Source organism: Balaenoptera borealis (assembly GCF_965194805.1).
Source record: "Balaenoptera borealis genome assembly, chromosome: 18".
Classification (NCBI taxonomy): domain Eukaryota; kingdom Metazoa; phylum Chordata; class Mammalia; order Artiodactyla; family Balaenopteridae; genus Balaenoptera; species Balaenoptera borealis.
This window is the reverse complement of record NC_138877.1, coordinates 74,679,662-74,697,991: the sequence shown is the minus strand read 5'-3', so window position 1 is coordinate 74,697,991 and position 18,330 is coordinate 74,679,662. Positions and strand designations below refer to the sequence as shown.

Sequence of the window (18,330 nt, the reverse complement as noted above, 5' to 3'; positions counted from 1 at the left end):
AGGATTTAAGGACCTAAGGGCATAGTAGTCCCTTTGAAAATACTTTGAGATAACTTCAAATTATTTATTTTCCAAAAGATTAAAGTCGCTCCTTCCACTTACACTCCTGAGACTTGTATTCTTTGTTACCCGGAACTGCACCCTGTGAAGGCAACATGCCAAAAAATATCTTTTTTTCATTTGTTTTTTGTGGTTTTATTTTGGAGGAGTTTGGGGGAGGGAGGTTTGTTTTCTTTTTTTTTTTTTTTTACCCTTTGTCAACATTTGAGTTACAATAGCTGCAACAGTGGCCAAGCTGATAAGAAGGGGAAACCTTGTAAAAAGTACAAACCTTGAGCAAGAAAGGAAATTACCAAATAGGGAATTTTCATTCTCCTAAAATTGAAAACAGCCTGAAATTAAAGCAGCATGACCGGAAGCCTCCTCTGGTTGTTTCTGATTGGCCTTTAAGGCAGTAAAGTGGCGACCCTGTAAACAGAACAGAGCAATCACCCCTTTCCCCCCATTCCTCCACCGAAAGGAGTAACTTGGTCCCCAGAATGCCTTAAACTAGAGGTAGGTTCAAGGACTGTTCTCTCAGGTCCAGATTGTTCTCCCACAGTTCTCTGATTCTTCTAAGAGTGTTTCCAAAAAAGTCAGGCTTGAAATTGCAGTGCCTGAAAAAAAGTGCAGACTAAGCTTTGATAAGGAATTTTGGCATCTCTTGAATGGAAGGTCTACAGACTGGCTTGTTCTTATTTGGAGCTGGTGGGGTGAGGACAGAGGGCACAGAGGGAGGTGGAGGGGAGGGCCCGGAGGATGTGGAAACTTGGACCAATTAGTTTTGTCTTTCTGGGACTCCTGGTTTGAGGGCTGGGGAGGAAAGGATTCCAGAGGCATCAGCCCAAGGTCACTTTCCTTTGGGCAAGGAAAGTAGAGAGCCCCACAGTATCTGGATGGCCCATCATGGTTCTCCTTATTCAAAGACCCTTTGATCCTTTTGACCTTCCATTCCCTTCTGAGATTAGCTATGTAACAATAAAATCAAAATGCAAGGAGATGCAGGGTATTTCTGCAAAGATCAATTGACCTGAGTAATTCAGAAGATGTGCATATCAGATTTCACCTTCTTTTCCACTTTCTCACTTCCTTCAAAGCCAAATGATGATGAAGTCACTGCCAAAGACATCAACTGAGCTGCGATGGTAATATTGTCCCATTGCTCCTCAGACTGTCCAAACTTTTCATAAAAAGATGCATGTTTGATTTCAGTTACTGCGGTTGCTTGACGCTGATTCAGTGTAGGAATAAACTATATCACAAGAGAAGAAGGAAACGAAGGACAGATCCAACTCCACATAATCACAGTTCTGGATTTCCTAAGTCTCTTTTCAAGTAGATAAGACAGAGAACTTGTCTTAGTCAACTCAGGCTGCTGTAAGTCTGCGGGGGCTTACACAACAGACATTTATTTCTCATAGTTCTGGAGCCTGGAAGTCCAAAATCAAGGTGCTGGCAGATATGGTTCTTGGGGAGGGCCCACTTCCTGTCTGCAGACTGCTGTCTTCTTTCTGTGTGCCCACGAGATGGAGAGAGAGAGCTCCGGTGTCTCTTCCTCTTCTTATAAGGACACTAATTGAGTGTCCTTACAACTGAGGCTTCACCCTAATTGAGGCTTCACCCTCATGACTTTATCTAAACCTAATTTCCCCAAATCCCCACCTCCAAATACCAGCACACTGGGAATCAGGGCTTCAGCATATGAATTGGGTGGGTGGGTGGGGGAACATATTCAGTCCATAACCAAAATCATAATCAATTTACTGAGACCCCTTTTAAATTAGCTATTAGTGAAAATACGGTTAAGTGGATCCATGTCCACGAAGAAAAGACTTCAAGAGGCCTATTTTAGTAAATGAGACTCCTAAATCTGTTTTCTGCCAAACCCTAAAGACAAGCTCGTGGCTCGTTCAATAGGAGTTTGTTGGGTTTTTTTTTTTTTTTTTTTTTGAGAGTTCTTTAAAAGTAGACTTAATTATATCTTTGTAGATCGTTCCCCCGCACAACAGATACGATTGTCTGGAAGCTAGAATTCCTTATGTTCCACCTCATCTGTAATCACAAACTGCAGCCCTGGAAGAAGAAAATAGCTGTATTTTGTCAGGCAAGTAAACTGGCCAGGCATACATATGCCTCCAATGACTAGGCTGTACTCTCTAAATCATGGCAATAAAGAGAGTATTACCTTCTATACTTTCTTATGCAGAACACTGTACTACTTTTATGTACTACACTGTTTGCCAGAAAAATATCTGGATAGTACAGGAACAATTCAAAATGCTATAGCCAGCACTGGGAACTATACTCAATATTTTGCTGAAAAAGAATATATATATATATAAACATGTATATATATAACTGAATATATACATAACTGAATCACTTTGCTGTACACCCGAAACTAACACAACATTGTAAATGCATTTTCAACTGAAAAATGCAGTCAGGTAAAAAAATGCTATAGCCTTTTCCTTTCTGTTTCCTTTCTGACGGCCATTCTCTAAAGCTCTTTGGCAAAAGTCTAACTCTTCAACTACCTGCATAAAACTCGAACTACCCGCAGAAAAACTGAACGACGGCATATTAGCAGAGCAGCTATGTAAAAGCTTGCTGATTAGGGGAAAAGTCCGCTTTGGAGGATCCTGGTGTGACTCCGTGTTGTTCCCCACTGAGTTACTGAGTGACAAGATAAGACAGGACAGGAAGCAAGAGCTTTTAGAAGGACTTTGCCAGGCCCTCGGAGGGGCTTAAGACCCCTAAAACTAGCAAGACAACGTTAAGTTCTATTTGGGGTAATGGGGTAAACATCCAATTAAAGGATTTCTCTCCAGAAGTAAGGGAGCCTTCCAGAGCATTTTTCCAAGTCCCAATGTACAACCAACACAGCGCCAGTATCAAGAGGAGGTCCCAGGAGAAGGCAGACACTGCTTGCAAAAGCTAAACAAGCACCAGTCCCGAAGTCCTGACCGTAAAGGTTGAATGTAGAGCAAGAAGGTCCTTACATCTATCGAGGTACTTTTTGTTTTAAGCATTTACCTTTATACAGTAAAAAAACATCACTCTGTTAAGAAATTGATTCTGCACAAATAGTACTAATTAGTAAAGATTTTTTTCTTAAATTTTAGGTAACATTAGATGAATCAGCCTATAAATATTGTAAACTCTCCATGATTGGTGAGTTAGCTTAACTGAAAGTACAGGGTTATTTTAATAGACACAACTAATGTGGAAGCTATTGCAATTACCAACAGAGTGCTCAAAATAAGTAAATAAATACCCAAACACTTTCTAGACGGTATGCCTTGTGAATAAAATCTTAGTATATTAAATGACAAAATCACCAGTAACAAGTAGAGCAAAGCAAGCATAAATGTTGAATAGTTACATTTATATAAGAATTTAAGGTACTCACAATCCAGTATTTATACAAGAGAATAATAAAGATAATAAAGAAAGCACGTTTCTATAATGAAATTATCTTTTGAACATGTTATTTAGAAGATTTACACATAAAGTCGTATTTTAAATATACTTTCTGGGTGATCTATAATTACACGGGAGAACAAAGCATTGCAGCAAACTACCATCCTGTCCTAGAAACAAAATGTCTGTTGCATCCTTGTTTAGGATATGAAATAATTAATACCTATGACCTCAATTTTGCAAAGTATTTTTCCAGTAGAGGAGTGTTTTGTGAAACACTGCAAGTAGCTATGTATTATTGAAACTGAGTAAGAAGTAGCTTGCCTAAGGCCATGCATAATAACAGTTCCAGAAAGAAAAATCCAGGAGTGCTAGACTATTAATTTTCTAAGTTTATCTGGATAATATTTATAATAAATTAAATATATATTATTTTGTGCTTCAATTAAAATTATCTATAGTCAAACCTTTGCAATCAAATGTGAGCTACTCTCCAACCATAAAAATATGGAATATGGGTTGATTAGGGAAAAAAGGCACGAGACAAAAAAAAATTATGACACCTGCAATATTTTTCAAAGGCTATAATTTTAGATGCCATCCTAGTGGGGAAGATAAAGGTGAGATCATGAATGGTCTTGAAGTAGAATAATTATGACTCTTGATGTTGATTAAGATCAAGATGACTTTAAATTTGTATAAGACTCTTATAATCATGTTTTACAAATTTAAATTGATAAAATTGACTATCTTCCTCCCTCACCTTCTAAGCCTGCATTCTCTATCTCATTTGTGGTACATCTGTCTACTCCAGCAATAAACCTAGGTTCATCCTTGACTTCTCCCCCTCAATCTCCATATCTTACCTCCAAAATATTTGTCAAATTCATCCTCTCTTTTACATCTCCATCAACACTACCCTTGTTCAGGCTCTCATCCTGTTAATCACCGCATTAGCCTTCTCACTGCACCTTTGCCTCCAACTTTGCCCTACTTAATTCCATCTTCTTCAAAACCACAGTCCACTGAATCCAGTGAGGGGAGCTGGTTGTGTGGTCATGAAATGGGGCAGCTGCCAGAGGCAGGGGCTGGAGGGTGGGAGAAATGGGTGAACTCTTTTTGGTTTTTGTTGTTTTGGCTTAAATAAAGGGGGAGGGGGGAAGCAGAGTAGTTGGAAGTGCCCACTGTATCCCCATACAGTACTGATGAGCAATCTCTCTAAAACTTTAAATGCCTTCCAATCACCTGTAGGCTAAGATCCCAACTCCTTGACATCCTGTATGAGACTTTCCATGACCTGTCCCTGGAGATCTTCCCTTTGTCCCATCTGGAGGCTGATTTGTGCGCATCACTTCAGTGGATTCCTTGTTTCCAGTTGGGTTCTGCCAATGGGGAGCACAGGCAGCTTGGAGGAAGGGAAGAGAGTGACGTCGGAGTGTCCCTCACCCCCTCCATCCCCTCCCATTTACAAGTGAAGAAACTGAGTGTTAGGGAGAGGAAGTCGCTCACCCAAGGTCATAAACTGGTGAGGGGCAGAGCTTAGAGCTGCACTTTTCTAACCCCAAAGGCATCATTCTGTGTCGTGGTTTCCCATCTGAGCATCTACAACCTGCATAAACACTTTCATGCAAATCACAAGGGTTATGTAGATCCGCGTTTTGACCACTGCCCTAAAGAAGCATAAAAAAGGTGGATTTAGCTCTGCCAAGATGTAATCCAAATTGGTTATACGAGAGTTGTATTTAAGAACAGAAAATATTACATTATAAACTATCCCAGTAATCATTTGAAGTGCTTCTGGAGGGAGCCAGGAGATCACCGCCTGCGCATGTTCAGATCTGCCTGGTTCGGTCCATCACCAGCTCTCCGCAGCTATCTGTTCATCTCTGGCTGCCGCCTCTTAGATGAAAAATGCAATAAGTATCTCTCTCTGAACTTAAGTTTGTCTAACACTTTGTGTGTGTGTGTGTGTGTGTGTGTTTGGAAACTTCACAAGGGAGATCTTTGCTACCCAACTGCAGATAGAGAGTCCCAGTTTCATGGAAACACCTTCCGTATAAAAGAATCTAAGCTCTTGCAGCAGGGCCTCCCAGGTTCTGCATCGCCTTTGATGACTTGGCGTGTGAGCAGCGTGCCCGCAGGCATAGCGCTCCAGGCGTCTGCTCAGACAATTTAATTTACTAAGACAAAGGTTACCTAAGGAACGCTAATTCCCTCTGCCTGCACGAGGCTAAAGGGTTTTGTGTTACTGCCGCTGGAAGGGGGTAAAACAAAACCCAGAAGCTCTGCCAGACCCTCGAGGTACGCGAGGCGGGCGTTTTAAGTGAGCAGGGAGGGAAACAGGACGCGACCCTCCCTGGTCACACACACCACGACGCGGCTGCCCCAGCCTTCAAAGAAAGCAGCGGCAGCTCTGTGACTCCGGGGCCTCCTTCCTGCTGGATGCCCTGCCTTTTGTTTCTAATTTAAGCTTTCTTCTTTTCACTTTTGTCTCCCTTATTCTTTGAGTGTCTCCTTTTCATCTTTTCCCTCCTCCCTTCATCTTTTCCCTCCTCCCTTCATCTTTTCTTCACGTTTTTCACTTTGTTTTCAAACATAAATAATGTATTGTGAAATCAAGTTTAAAGGATGATAAAAGAAAAACTTTTAACTTAAAAGAAATAAGACTTTTATGGTTCCAATTCTTAAACCATAGAAATATATCCATTTTGCATCTTTAGTGGTCACTAGATCTGTAAAATCTCAGTAAAATTGTCTTCTACTTTTTTCACTCAACATTCTTTTGTGAATGCCTTTCCCTTTCCCATAGGGTTATTATAGCGATGTAATAATGAGGTGATATTCTATTCTGTCAGCATGCCTCTTATTTTTTTCTTGCCTCCTTCTTTTCTGCATACACAAGAATCTCTGCTTTAGCCATCTCGACTACAGCTGGGCGTTACATTTGTCACAGCAGCAGGTGGTGGAAAAGTCTAGTGTAACGTTCACATGGCTGTGTTTTATAGCTGATTTTAACCAACCTTGAGTTCACCTATTTCTATTCACAAGCTTTTGGGGGCACTTTTAAGGAGCATCAGTACCAGTGAACGTAAAGCCAGTACTATCTCCACCTTAAACACTATTTGAGAGCCTGCAGGTTACTATTTCTCGTCCACAAAACATTTCCAGGCAGAGGCAGATAAGGGTTATGGTTCATTATACCTTGTCTGATATATAAAACTTGGGTTGTGTATGTGTTATGTCAGTTATTTTAAAAGCCTTTGTCATTTCTCAGACTTTCACTCCACTTGCAGAACTCTCCTGACATAATTCGACTCAAGTTTTTTCTTGATCTGTGGAATGCTTCTGTTTCTAATTCTCAAGTCATTTTCTTAGTGAAGTGCAACTGTATATTTATTTGTACAACTTACCTAGAAACAGAAGGCCGAAGAAGAATAAACTGAGCCTTGTGATAAGCCTTCTATCTCCTCCTTTCAAAGTGGACCAATATTTCCTGTGTTTCCAAGTGCCACACCATGCTATCTAATAATACTCTCAAGTTTCAGCTGATATTATGAACAAACTCAAGACACAAGCTGTTCCATTCTTATGGCCATGAAATATAAGCCAACAAAATGAGCAGTGACATTGTAGTTAAGCCCTGCAATCTCCAATCCATGAAGGCAGGTTTCTAGAGGGTGTACAAGTGGCTAACTCATGCACTAAGTTTAGAATTGATTTCTTTTTTTTTTCATTTCCCAATACCATCTCTGCAATAACTACATTAAATTATTTCCTACGCTCTCTACCCCCAAGTGAAAAATAGATACAATAATATAAGCTACCACAAATACAGGTTACACTGAAAAAATTTCACATTTCCCCACTTAACTGCTCTGAAATGAAAGGATTATTGGGAAATAAATAGGTGAGCACACTTGATTTTTCAAGGTAAAATCATCACTTTCATGTAAAAATAAAATGAACACACGTAAAAATTTTATTTAACTCATTAATAAAAGAGGGAATGAGTAAGACATCAAAATCAGTTCAAAAAAGAATTTAAAGATTAAACATAGGTGTAGGCAATCAGGACTGCTGAAATGAATTTACAAATTGATGCAGAACTGATAAATATCCAACAGGGAAATAAAATGCAATGTTTTGGATCATCTTTTCTGTAAGGAAGAAGTCAGTTGTATAGACTGAACCAAATTTATTTGCTTTGCTGTAGACAAGGATCACTTGCATTCATACCAGTTTTCTGTAACTTAACTTCTACCCCTAAAGAGTTATAAAACAGCCTCCTCAACAGAAAGGCAATTAAAGGTTAAACTTCTATAAAATCAGTCCCCAGAGAGTTGGCTAGACCTACACTGTTCAGTACCATTGCCACTAGACACCTGTGGCTATGTAAAAGTAAACTAATTAAAATGACATAAAATGTAAGCAGTAACCACATTTCAAGTGCTCAATAGCCACAGGTGGCTAGTGGCTACCATACTGCCCAGGGCAGATGCAGAACATCTGCATGAGCATAGAAAGTTCTACCCAGCAGTGCTGCACAATGACCGGAACTCAACTGAAAGGATACCCAGTAACCCCTCTGTCCATTTCCAACTCTTTGACAATTTTTCCTAGCAAAGCAAAATAAGCAACAGCAATAATGATGTGAAGCAGGGGGGGGGGGGGCGGGGTAATGGCTAGTATTTATCAAGTATCAATCATATGCCAGGCATTGGATAAGACCATTTACATATATTATCTAATTGAGTTTTTACAATTTATATGTATTATCTAAACCAGTCCTTAAAATAGCTTAACCCCATGTATTAGTTGAGAAAACAGAGATTCAAAAAGGATTAAATCATTTGAGTCTTCATAATTTACATACATTATCTAACGAGGCCTCAGAATAACTCAACCGCACTTGTTAGTGGATGAATCAGACACTCAAAGAAATCAGAATAATTTGCTTGAAACTCTACAACTATTAAGGGGTTGGGCCAGGATTCCATCTCACATCTGTGTAACTCTTAAGTCTTGCTTGTTTCGCTAGACCAGATTGCTCAGACTACAGTCAACTACAGTTGGCGCTCGCCACGGGCACTTGCCATCCACCTCTACAAGGATTAAATCATGTGCTGCTGCAGCTGCTAACCTTCAACACCACCTGAAAGGAGTTCAGGGTGGAAAGCAGAAATGAGGCCCTCTGTGCTCTGGGAAAAACTGGCAGAACAGGCCTTCAGATAGTTAGATATTTTCAGGAGATGATTTTATGGGCCCGATTCTTGCATCTCCTTGTATCTAGTAAAACACTAAAATCCTTCATGGTGACATCTGCTCCTCGTGACTAGCAATAACTTTCATGAGACTAGCAGAAAAATATATGCTTGATTGCATGTACTCCCCCTTCACCAAAATCACATATATACTGACCTCCCCGCCTCTCCACCTCTTTGGAGCAGATTCTCAGAGCCATCTGACATGTTGTCTCCCAGGCTATAGTCCTCATTTTGCCCCAAATAAAACTTAACTCGCAACTCTCATGTTGTGCATTTAAGTTGGCACTATGTGTCTTAAAAGAGAAGTTAGGACAGTAGATGCAGGTCAACATAGGGTGCAGATAAAAAGTGTGACTAAGAAAAGATACACCCAAGAAATCTGACAATCTGACCTACCCAGGTTGACTTAGGCCACTGTGTCTCAGGAGAATAACACATGGTGGCCTGGCTGCTGAAGAAAGAAATGAGAAGTGTCTGTCCCATCCTTCTCCTTGTCCAAGGATGTCACTTAGCTTATGCCAGGCACAGTGTGTTCAAATGTCATAGCACTAACAACATCACAGTATGTGCATCAGTAAGTGTTCTCTCCCCAGTTAGACCTTGGATTACTTGGGGGAGAATCAGAGAAGAAACACACTGGCTTTATTGTGCCACCTAGTACATAGCTCGTCAATAATGTTTGTTAATAATATGATCTCCTCTAACCATTCCTATACCCCTGCCCCCCAATATCAAACCACCTCTTCCCAAATCACCCCACACCAATTTTTAAGAAGCACAGGTGCCTGGACAACTTGCTAGGTACACAATCCTTGCTTCTGCTACTATTTTACTTTTGCAGCTGTTAGGTAATTTGGTAACTTCAAACGATGGATGTGCATCAAATAGATGCTCACCCGCTCCACCACTTACTGTGAGACTTTGGGGAAATTGTTCAAACTTTTTAGGTAGGACTCATATTTTTCTGCAAAGTATGGACAATAATCAAATCGGTATCACAGAGTGGATTGAATAATTTAATGAGATAATATATGTAAAAAGCTTAGTACAATATCTGGCATTTAGACCCCTAAAATATCATCTATTCGTGTTGTTATTATTCTGAGTCAAATAAATACCGAATCTTGCTATAATGTCATAATTCTCAATATTTGTGTCAAATGTCACTTCACTTTGAGAGATTTAGAGAAGAGAAAGTGAAATGCAGGTTTGTGTACCTTAATACATTTTCTCATATAAAAGGACCATGCCCCATCTAAAACTATAAAACTTTCCAATCCTTGTCACCGCACGCAGTGACAAAAACAAGACCAATGTTTATGAGATTCCAGAAGCAGTGTGATTAAATGAGAATTCCAGAGCTGAGTAATTTTCTGGCTTAATGACACCTGACTTTTTGAGCATTTCAGTTTACTTTTTAACTTCTCTTCTAATGAGGGTACAATGTGCATGTATGCTTTCTCTGCTTCAACCAGAATGGAAATGCCTTATTATTTTTTCCTAGATGTCCGGGTGCTGATGCTGAGATTGAAGTGAAGGAGGGAAAAGGCATGTGGATGGAGTGAGAAGGCAATCGAATCCGTGACTGAGCTTAGAAACTACTGCAGGCGTTGGGCAGAGCCATGGAAGTGATGGCGAGGGGGTGATTCTTGGAAATTTGATAGAAGAGAGAGGCTGACTCGGAAGGTAAATACAGTAACATACGTGCAGCACTCGAATCCTCCTGTGTGCACACACTCACACACACATTCATGCAGTCGGGCTGAGAATTTCCAGGGTCCTTTCTAAAATGAACTAATCTCCTCAAGCAGGTCAGCTGAAGCAGACCCCCAACCCTTGAAACCTGAGCCAGCCCAGTGGCAGAGCCCAGGGGTGAAATCCTAGCCTGCTAATCAGCTACATGATCTTACCCTTCGCAAATTCTGTGTTTGCTAAACACCTAGTGCCTGTATACACAGCACGGAAAGCGAATGCCTCTCGTTTTCAACCTTCCGGGGCTAATGTTCTTCATCAGTCAGAGCTGCCATCATGGATCCGACATCCTCCCTTTTCAATCCACAGGAGTTTCCTTTTTCATGATGGGAGCAAATTGAAATCTGTGTGCTAGTGATTTGCAAAATGTACCCTGCTACAGAGAGAGCTTTCTGATTAGCCTTGTCCTGTTATAATCATTGGTTTTCCAGGAGTCATTCAGAAAATGTTCTCAACGCAACCTAATTCCCACATGCACGATGAAACACAGAAGGATTTTGCAGATAGATATTTAATATACAAATAGTCAAGAGAAGCTGTTCAACTGCATTTTATTTTGAGGATCCAGCTAGTTTAATATGTGAGGACTGTTGCCAAGAAACATGGTAGGATTCTTTCTCTCTCCAGAAATGCCTAAGATAATTGTCTTGTAAAGGTAAGAAGGTACTTGAAACCAGATCCGCTGGCATTCCAAGCCCTTCAGGTAGTCTGAGAGGTCTGTGCTAATGAAATCCTCCTTTGTCATTTACTTTTCTTCGCTGGTGATTTACGCAAATGCTCAGATTTTTCACTACCTAGAAACAGATTTACGGATGAATGAACCCCTTCCTCCGAATGAAAACATTTCAGCCCTCTTAACCCGGGAAGTCTCCAAAAGGATATTTGTTTGGATGATTATAAACTACTTTGATATCCTACTACACTGAGCTTTGGAAAATAAATAACTATATTATTTGTGACTCTAGCAGAACCGAACCTTCAGAGTATTCACATTTCCACTCAAAGAAGCAAAGTGTAATCCGGTATTTCAAAAATCATTATATGAACCTAATACTACTCAGTGGATTTAAAAATTAAAAATCCTCAGTGTTTCTTCCAAATTTGTCTCCAGAGTAAGCAGGGACATCTCAAATGCAAAAAAAAGAAAGAAAAAGAAGGGAAGAGAGGAAGGAAGGGAGGAAGGAAGGAAGGAAGGAAGGAAGAAGAAGGGAAGGAAAAAATAACAGAAAGGCTCATGCAGCTGTTTTATTCATTTACTTGAAATATTAACAGGAGAAAGCCCTGGAATGATTTCTGCTCACAGAAAAGGTTTAGCACCTGGAGATCTCTCTCACTGTTGAAAGTTCCTGACGCCAGTTTGGTGGAAAACATGCTGGAACCCCGTCCAACAAAGAGGAAGCAGACCAGGGGAGAACCAACCCCAGATGTACTAGAAAACCAGCAAAGAAGCAACAAAAATTATAATGACTTCCGGCTTACTCTCAGCGATGCAAGAAATATGTTTTCTAATTTGATATAAAGTGTCAGAAGCAGATGTAATATCATTTAAGGATCAAGTTGTTTTATACCATTTCAAGTAATCATTTAAATATATATGAATGATGGGAAAATAATTTTACTTCTGCTTTTTCATTTTAATAGGTTGCTCCAGGTATGCCCAGGGAAAGGTTTACTTGACTCTCATACTCAAATTTCGTTCATTTAACAATTTGAAAAATACCCCCAAGACTTCTGTAGTTATCTAAATTCATAATAGCTTTGTACAAAATTTCAACTGTCGACTGAAAAAAAATGCACAACGTGAGAGTTGTGAGTTAAGTTTTATTTGGGGCAAAATGAGGACTATAGCCTGGAAGACAGCATTTCAGTTGGCTCTGAGAAACTGCTCCAAAGAGGTGGGGGGAAGGTCAGTATAAATGAGATTCTGATGAAGGGGGAGTACATGCAGTCAAGCACATATTTTTTGCCGAAGGTTTCTGCTAGTCTCACGAAGGTTACTGCTAGTCATGAGGAGCAGATGTCACCATGAAGGATTTTAGTGCTTTTCTAGATATGAGGAGATGCAAGAATTGGGCTCATAAAATCTTCTCCTGAAAATATCTAACTATCTGAAGGCCTGTTCTGCCAGTTTTTCCCAGAGCACAGAGTGTCTCATTCTTGATCTCCACCCCTGAACTCCTTTCAGGCTGTGTTGAAGGTCAGCAACTGCAGTGGCCAGTGACCTAATCCTTGTAGAGGCAGATGGGAAGTGACAATTTTTAGTTAGTGCAACTTAATCACTGAAGATTTAAAGGATAGGGCAGAAGTTTTATTACATTTAATTTTATTAAAAATAGTTATATTTTTGTTTGAAAAGCATTCTGAGTTCCTATCTATGTTACAAGGTGTACACAGAAGCAAGGCATGAAGTCAGCATTTGAATTCAGTTTGAACACAGCTACAAGCCATGGAGAAGGGGAGTCTTCCTGTGAACCCTGCCATTTTCTAGGTAAGTAACCTCAGGCAAGTTGTTTAGCTTCTGAGTTTCAGTTCTCTCCTATAAAAGGCTGGGTTTATAAAGCTTAACTAGTGAGAATTAAATGAGGTAATCAATCCATAAAACAATCCGTCAATCAAAAGTTATTGAGTAACTGCTAATTACCAGATGCTGTGTCCGAAACATAACTCTCAAAAATAAATAAATAAATAACAATAGCCATTATTAGAAGGATGTATTAATTTTTACCCATCACTTTTGGGTCAATACATGGCCATCCACCACTAGTAAACAACCACCAAGCCCAGAAGATAATCAGATTTTATTAATTTGGACAAATTAATCGACCTTTAACTTTTGGAGGAGAAAGATGGCAAGACTTTTTTTATTTTACAGATTAAAATAGGCTAAAAAGTTCAAATACCTTTTACAAGGCAATAAAAGTCTCTAAGAGCAAGCACATAACTCACAGGCACAACTTACAATCACCATTTTGGAAGAAACTTACTTTTACTTCACCATCTGCAAAGTAGCATATAGGGATAATGTAATGGTTAAGCAAACAAACAAAAGTTAATAAGATTAATTAATTACAAAATTCCATAATGAGTAACTATATTATTAAAATAACTATATTACTAAATAATCCTGCACCTATATGGTCTATAGATGAAAAGTCTGTTTCATTTTACACTTCCACCAATAGTGCATGAGAGTGATTATCCTATAACCCTTAGAAATATTACAATTTTGGCAATGAAATGAGTCTCATTATTGTTTTATTTATCATTTCTTTTTTCATGTGTTAATTGGCAATTTACGTTTCTTCTTCAACATATTTCTTCTGTATATCCTTTAAAACTTTTTCTATAGCATCAGTAGTCTTTTTTAAAAAACTAATTAAAAGTTCTTTAAATATTAAATATATTTTATGGTTGTAGTTTGGACATATTTTTGCCAATTTCAAAGTTTATCTTTTAACTTTTTTTATGCTGTCATGTATTTTTTATGGAAGTTTTAACTTTCTATGTAACAACTCTATCTTCTCTGGTAAAAATTCTAAGATTTGTATCATCTTAAGAAGACCTTCTCCATCTCAAGTTTATAAAGATAATATTCTTTTTTCTGTTCCCCTACAGTTTTTATTTATTTAGGTCTAGATGTTTAGTCGTTTTCCCCACTGTACGTACAGGTCTCTCTGCATTGACTTGAAATGCCAATCAGACAGTCACTTGATGTGGGAAAGCGATTCCACTGATGGCCCTAATTAATGGCTTCCCTGTACCAGGTCTTTCACCTCCTGTAAAGAGTTGAACTCTCTTTCTCCACCTTTCTTCTGGGTCCGCCTTGCTGCTGTGGCCAGAGGAGTATAACCCAAGTGATGGTGTGCCAGGGTCAAGGGGTCATGTGCGCTTCTGCTCTTTCTCTGTCTCAGCAGCCTGGATGTGCCTGTTAGGGGCTGAGGGACCACGAAGAGAAGAGCCCATGTTCCTCAGCCCAGGCTGTTTGGAACCAGCTTACAGCCAGCCAACCCTCAAACAACCAGGAGAGGCCAGCCCGGCCCAGAAGAACTGCCCAGTTGGCTTGTGGATTCATGAACAGTAACAAACGATTATTATTTTAGACCACTGAGATTTTATTAAACAACAGCGCTAACTGATACACACACTCAGGTCTTATCCATACATACAGTTCTGGACTTGATTGTTTTCCATCGATTCTTGGCATGTTCCTGCAGTGTGTATTTCCATATCACTGTTCTACTGGGGATTTTCCCCCAAATGCTTAGCCACGTCCAGCATGAGGTGTAACGAATAACTATCTTCTGTTTGGGATGTCACACGCTCTTCCACGTCCCCTAAATGCTTCTGGGTAGGGCTTTTCCTATCTTTCGTAAATATCTATCCAACACCTACTGCATGCCTGGCACCGCGCTAAGTTCTCTAGCCAATCAAAGGATGCTCGTGAGCTGGCATCCTGCGATAGCACAGCCACAGCGCTTCATATACCGAACAACTCTGTACCGAAGAAAAATAAAATTTAATGTTTATGTCCTGTCCTAGAGCAAAGCAAAAATCACTCTGATAACCAGAGGCAGGGTAGCACCCTCTCTGGCTCAAAAAGGTGTATTTGGGAATAAAAGTAAGAGAAGAAAAAGGAAAAAGTAAGATCTCATAGTAAGGACCTAATCTAATGACTCAATAGGCTGTTATTTTTTATTTTATCAATGTGAAAACTGAGTATCCCTGTTTAAATTGACTTTTATGTTTTCCTAAATTTTCTGATAAACAGAAATATGTGTTCCTGAGAGGGTAGCAGTCTGGATGACCCAGTGGCTAAAATGTATTCTATTTCAAAACTCCTTTATATTCTCATACCTTTTTCCATCTTACACAATAAAGTCAGACACTCAACTCTACTGTATCTCACTTTCTATATTAATAAAATTGTAGCATGTTGTGAGGTTTAATTAGATAATAAAGCACTTTGAGGCCCCTCCTTGATAAGTCTGTGCAAGTGAAGAATATTGCAAATTTAGCAATCATCGTATGCACTGAAAAATTTTCCTCTAAAATGTGCAGACACACTTTTAAAACTCTGGACAATCACATCTGCTTTGGGTAGAGTAAAAAATAAGGACTGATGAGAACCTTCATCTCGGGGTGGATGAACTATGTTGTGCTCACTCGCTTCTTAAAATTTCTATTTATACTCCGTCTTCATTTAAATGTTTAATTAGGAAGGAACGTTTCTATGCATTATAATTAAATGCAAGCACAGATTCTTCACCACAAAAGAGACATTTTCCATTCAGTTTCTACTAAGTTTTGTTTTGTCCCCAAAGAATCAATATGAAAATTAAGCTGGTTGTCTGAAAGCCTTAAAAAGAAATATAGCTTTCATAATACAAGGAAGATTAAAATGAATTAAAAATCTCAAAGCACATCCTTTTAGAATAAGTGCTTGCTATATTCTTGCAACCCTTAAAGGTAGCTTTCCCAGAGAAAAGAAAAATGAACAAAGAGGGACTTTGGTTCCAGTTTATCTGCTTTAGAAGCTGGAACCTTTTCACAGTTGAAGCACAGTTTTTCACTTTTAATTGGTGAGGTGGTAATGGGAAGATTGCAAGGCAAGAAGGGAACCCTGTCCTGCTTAGTGATGGAGGGGACCTGTAAGGGGCAGGAAGTTTGGAGGTACAGAACAAATAAAAGATTCGAGTTGACATGTTTCCTGGAATCTTCTCCAGACATTCTAACCCTTTCAAGCTGCAGAATTTAGCCGGAAATCTTGTACGTACGTAAGAATGAACTGAAGCTGGGGAATTCTTGATTTACCTGTTCAGTCCTCACTCTGTTCTTCTGTTTGCCAGAATTCACCTGCAATGTGTACATGGGTGCGTGCCTGCCTGTGTGCACATGGAATAAAGAGGATGAAAATGAATCCTTAGTTCCTTAGGTACTCTAAAATATACCAAACCTTCCATTTCAGTGTTGGCTTGAGATGCAAGGCTAGAAGCATGACGAGATGGGGAAGTCTATCCCCTGGTTATTTCAGTTCTTCTGGTAAACACTTCGCTCCTAGCACTTCTGCCAGGGCCTGGAAGTTAAAGCTATCCCAACATTAAACAGACCCCTTTCCCCCACCTTGAAAAAGTATAATGGGTATGAGTTCAACTTGAACTGGACATAAGATGGCTCATATTTTACCAAAATATTTTGTTCATTTTGGACTTTGATGTTTAGTTTTGGCATAAATGTATCTAACCCACTCTTTATGTTTAAAAGAAGAACTGATAATTCCAGGGTTTTCTGTGTGCAAATCACACAGAAACACAGATGGTGTCTTAATTGCCGTGGTGTCCAGAAGCTAATACGTGTGAGTATGTCCACCAGCATTTAAATGGGAATGTTTTTTACTTATCTAATTGCAGGGGGAAAGACAATGGAAATCACCAAACCACTGGAGTAGGGAATTGCATGACCACTGACTAAGTTGATGCCATCTTGGTTTATTTTCAAGTGAACCAGAAAGTGGAACTCGAGCCTGATGGATTTAGGTTATGTTGAAAAGAAATTATAAGCCATAAATGGATACATAGGTAATTATTTTTTTCTCCTCAGTAATATATGTTACACACTCAGTTGCCCCAAACACTCACAGCACTGTCCTATGTAGACAGTCACACATGAATTTTCTGAAACATTCATTAAAGATTTTATTGGTGGCTTTACTTACGCCCATTGGGCCCAAGAAATCAGGGTTTACTTAACAAGCAGGTTTGCACAGCCATGAAACACTTAAGAAGGCCAACTCACCCACCCGGGGCGGGGAGCGGGGGGCAATGCACCAAACTCACCTCCCCAAGGTGATACAAACACTCCTTTAGTCCTTGACACTGACATCTGATTCAACTGGATCAACTGGATCTAACATTCTTCCCTTGGCTATTTCTGAAGGAAGGCACAGCTTATCTAAGATTTCCAGGCACCGACATCTTCTGACCCCATCTCTGGGCACACTAGTATCTAGACCTTTATGAACACATGCACGCAGGCCAGAAGAAGTCCACTTTTCCACACTCAGGAGAGGTCCTCTGCCCTCCCTCTCTTTGTGTGTAATCCAACTCTCACGGCGCCTCTTGGAGAAGGCTGCCAGCGTTAGTCCACTTTTCTCCAAGCTTTTGTGTCTAACACATTAGAGGGGACAGAGGAGATGTGACAATAAATGCAACTTGGGCTCATGGAGGAAAGAACCAGATCAGGGAAACTGCCGAAATTTAGAAAAGGTCTGCAGATTCGTTAACAGCAATGTAACAATGTTTGTTTCCCAGTTTCAGTAAATGTGCTATGGTTATGCAAGGTGTTGACATCAGGAAGAGCTGATTGAAAGATGCGCAGAGGGGCTTCCCTGGTGACACAGTGGTTAAGAACCACCTGCCAATGCAGGGGACATGGGTTCAAGACCTGGTCAGGGAAGATCCCACACGCCGTGGAGCAACTAAGCCCGTGAGCCACAACTACTGAGCCCGCGTCCCACAACTACTGAAGCCCACACACCTAGAGACCGTGCTCCGCAACAAGAAAATCCACTGCAATGAGAAGCCCACGCACCACAATGAAGAGTAGCCCCCGCTCGCCGCAACTAGAGAAAGCCTGCGCGCAGCAACAAAGACCCAATGCAGCCAAAAATAAAATAAATTTTAAAAAAATTAAAAAAAGAAGATGCACAGAGACTATACTATTTTTGCAGCTTTTTTGTAGGTCTAAAACTATTTCAAAAGAAAAAGAATAATAATTAATTTTTATTAATCACTAACTATAAGCTAGACACTATTCTAACTCATATATACCTGTAACTATACACACATACACACAC

General features: G+C 39.8%; 1 protein-coding gene across 4 annotated transcripts in view; it reads right to left on the bottom strand.

Moving 5' to 3' along the window:
• LOC309616071 (uncharacterized protein) overlaps positions 1 to 18,330 on the bottom strand; it is a 382,792-nt gene that overhangs the window by 154,539 nt on the left and 209,923 nt on the right. The window contains exon 5 of one of the 4 annotated variants that reach the window (XM_082366271.1): positions 14,567 to 16,360. The exons of 2 other annotated variants lie outside the window; for them this stretch is intronic. The gene's annotated coding sequence lies outside the window, so the exon portion shown is untranslated. Of the gene's footprint in view, positions 1 to 14,566; positions 16,361 to 18,330 lie in introns of those variants that run through there. One more of the 4 variants, XM_082366272.1, reaches the window with a different exon arrangement.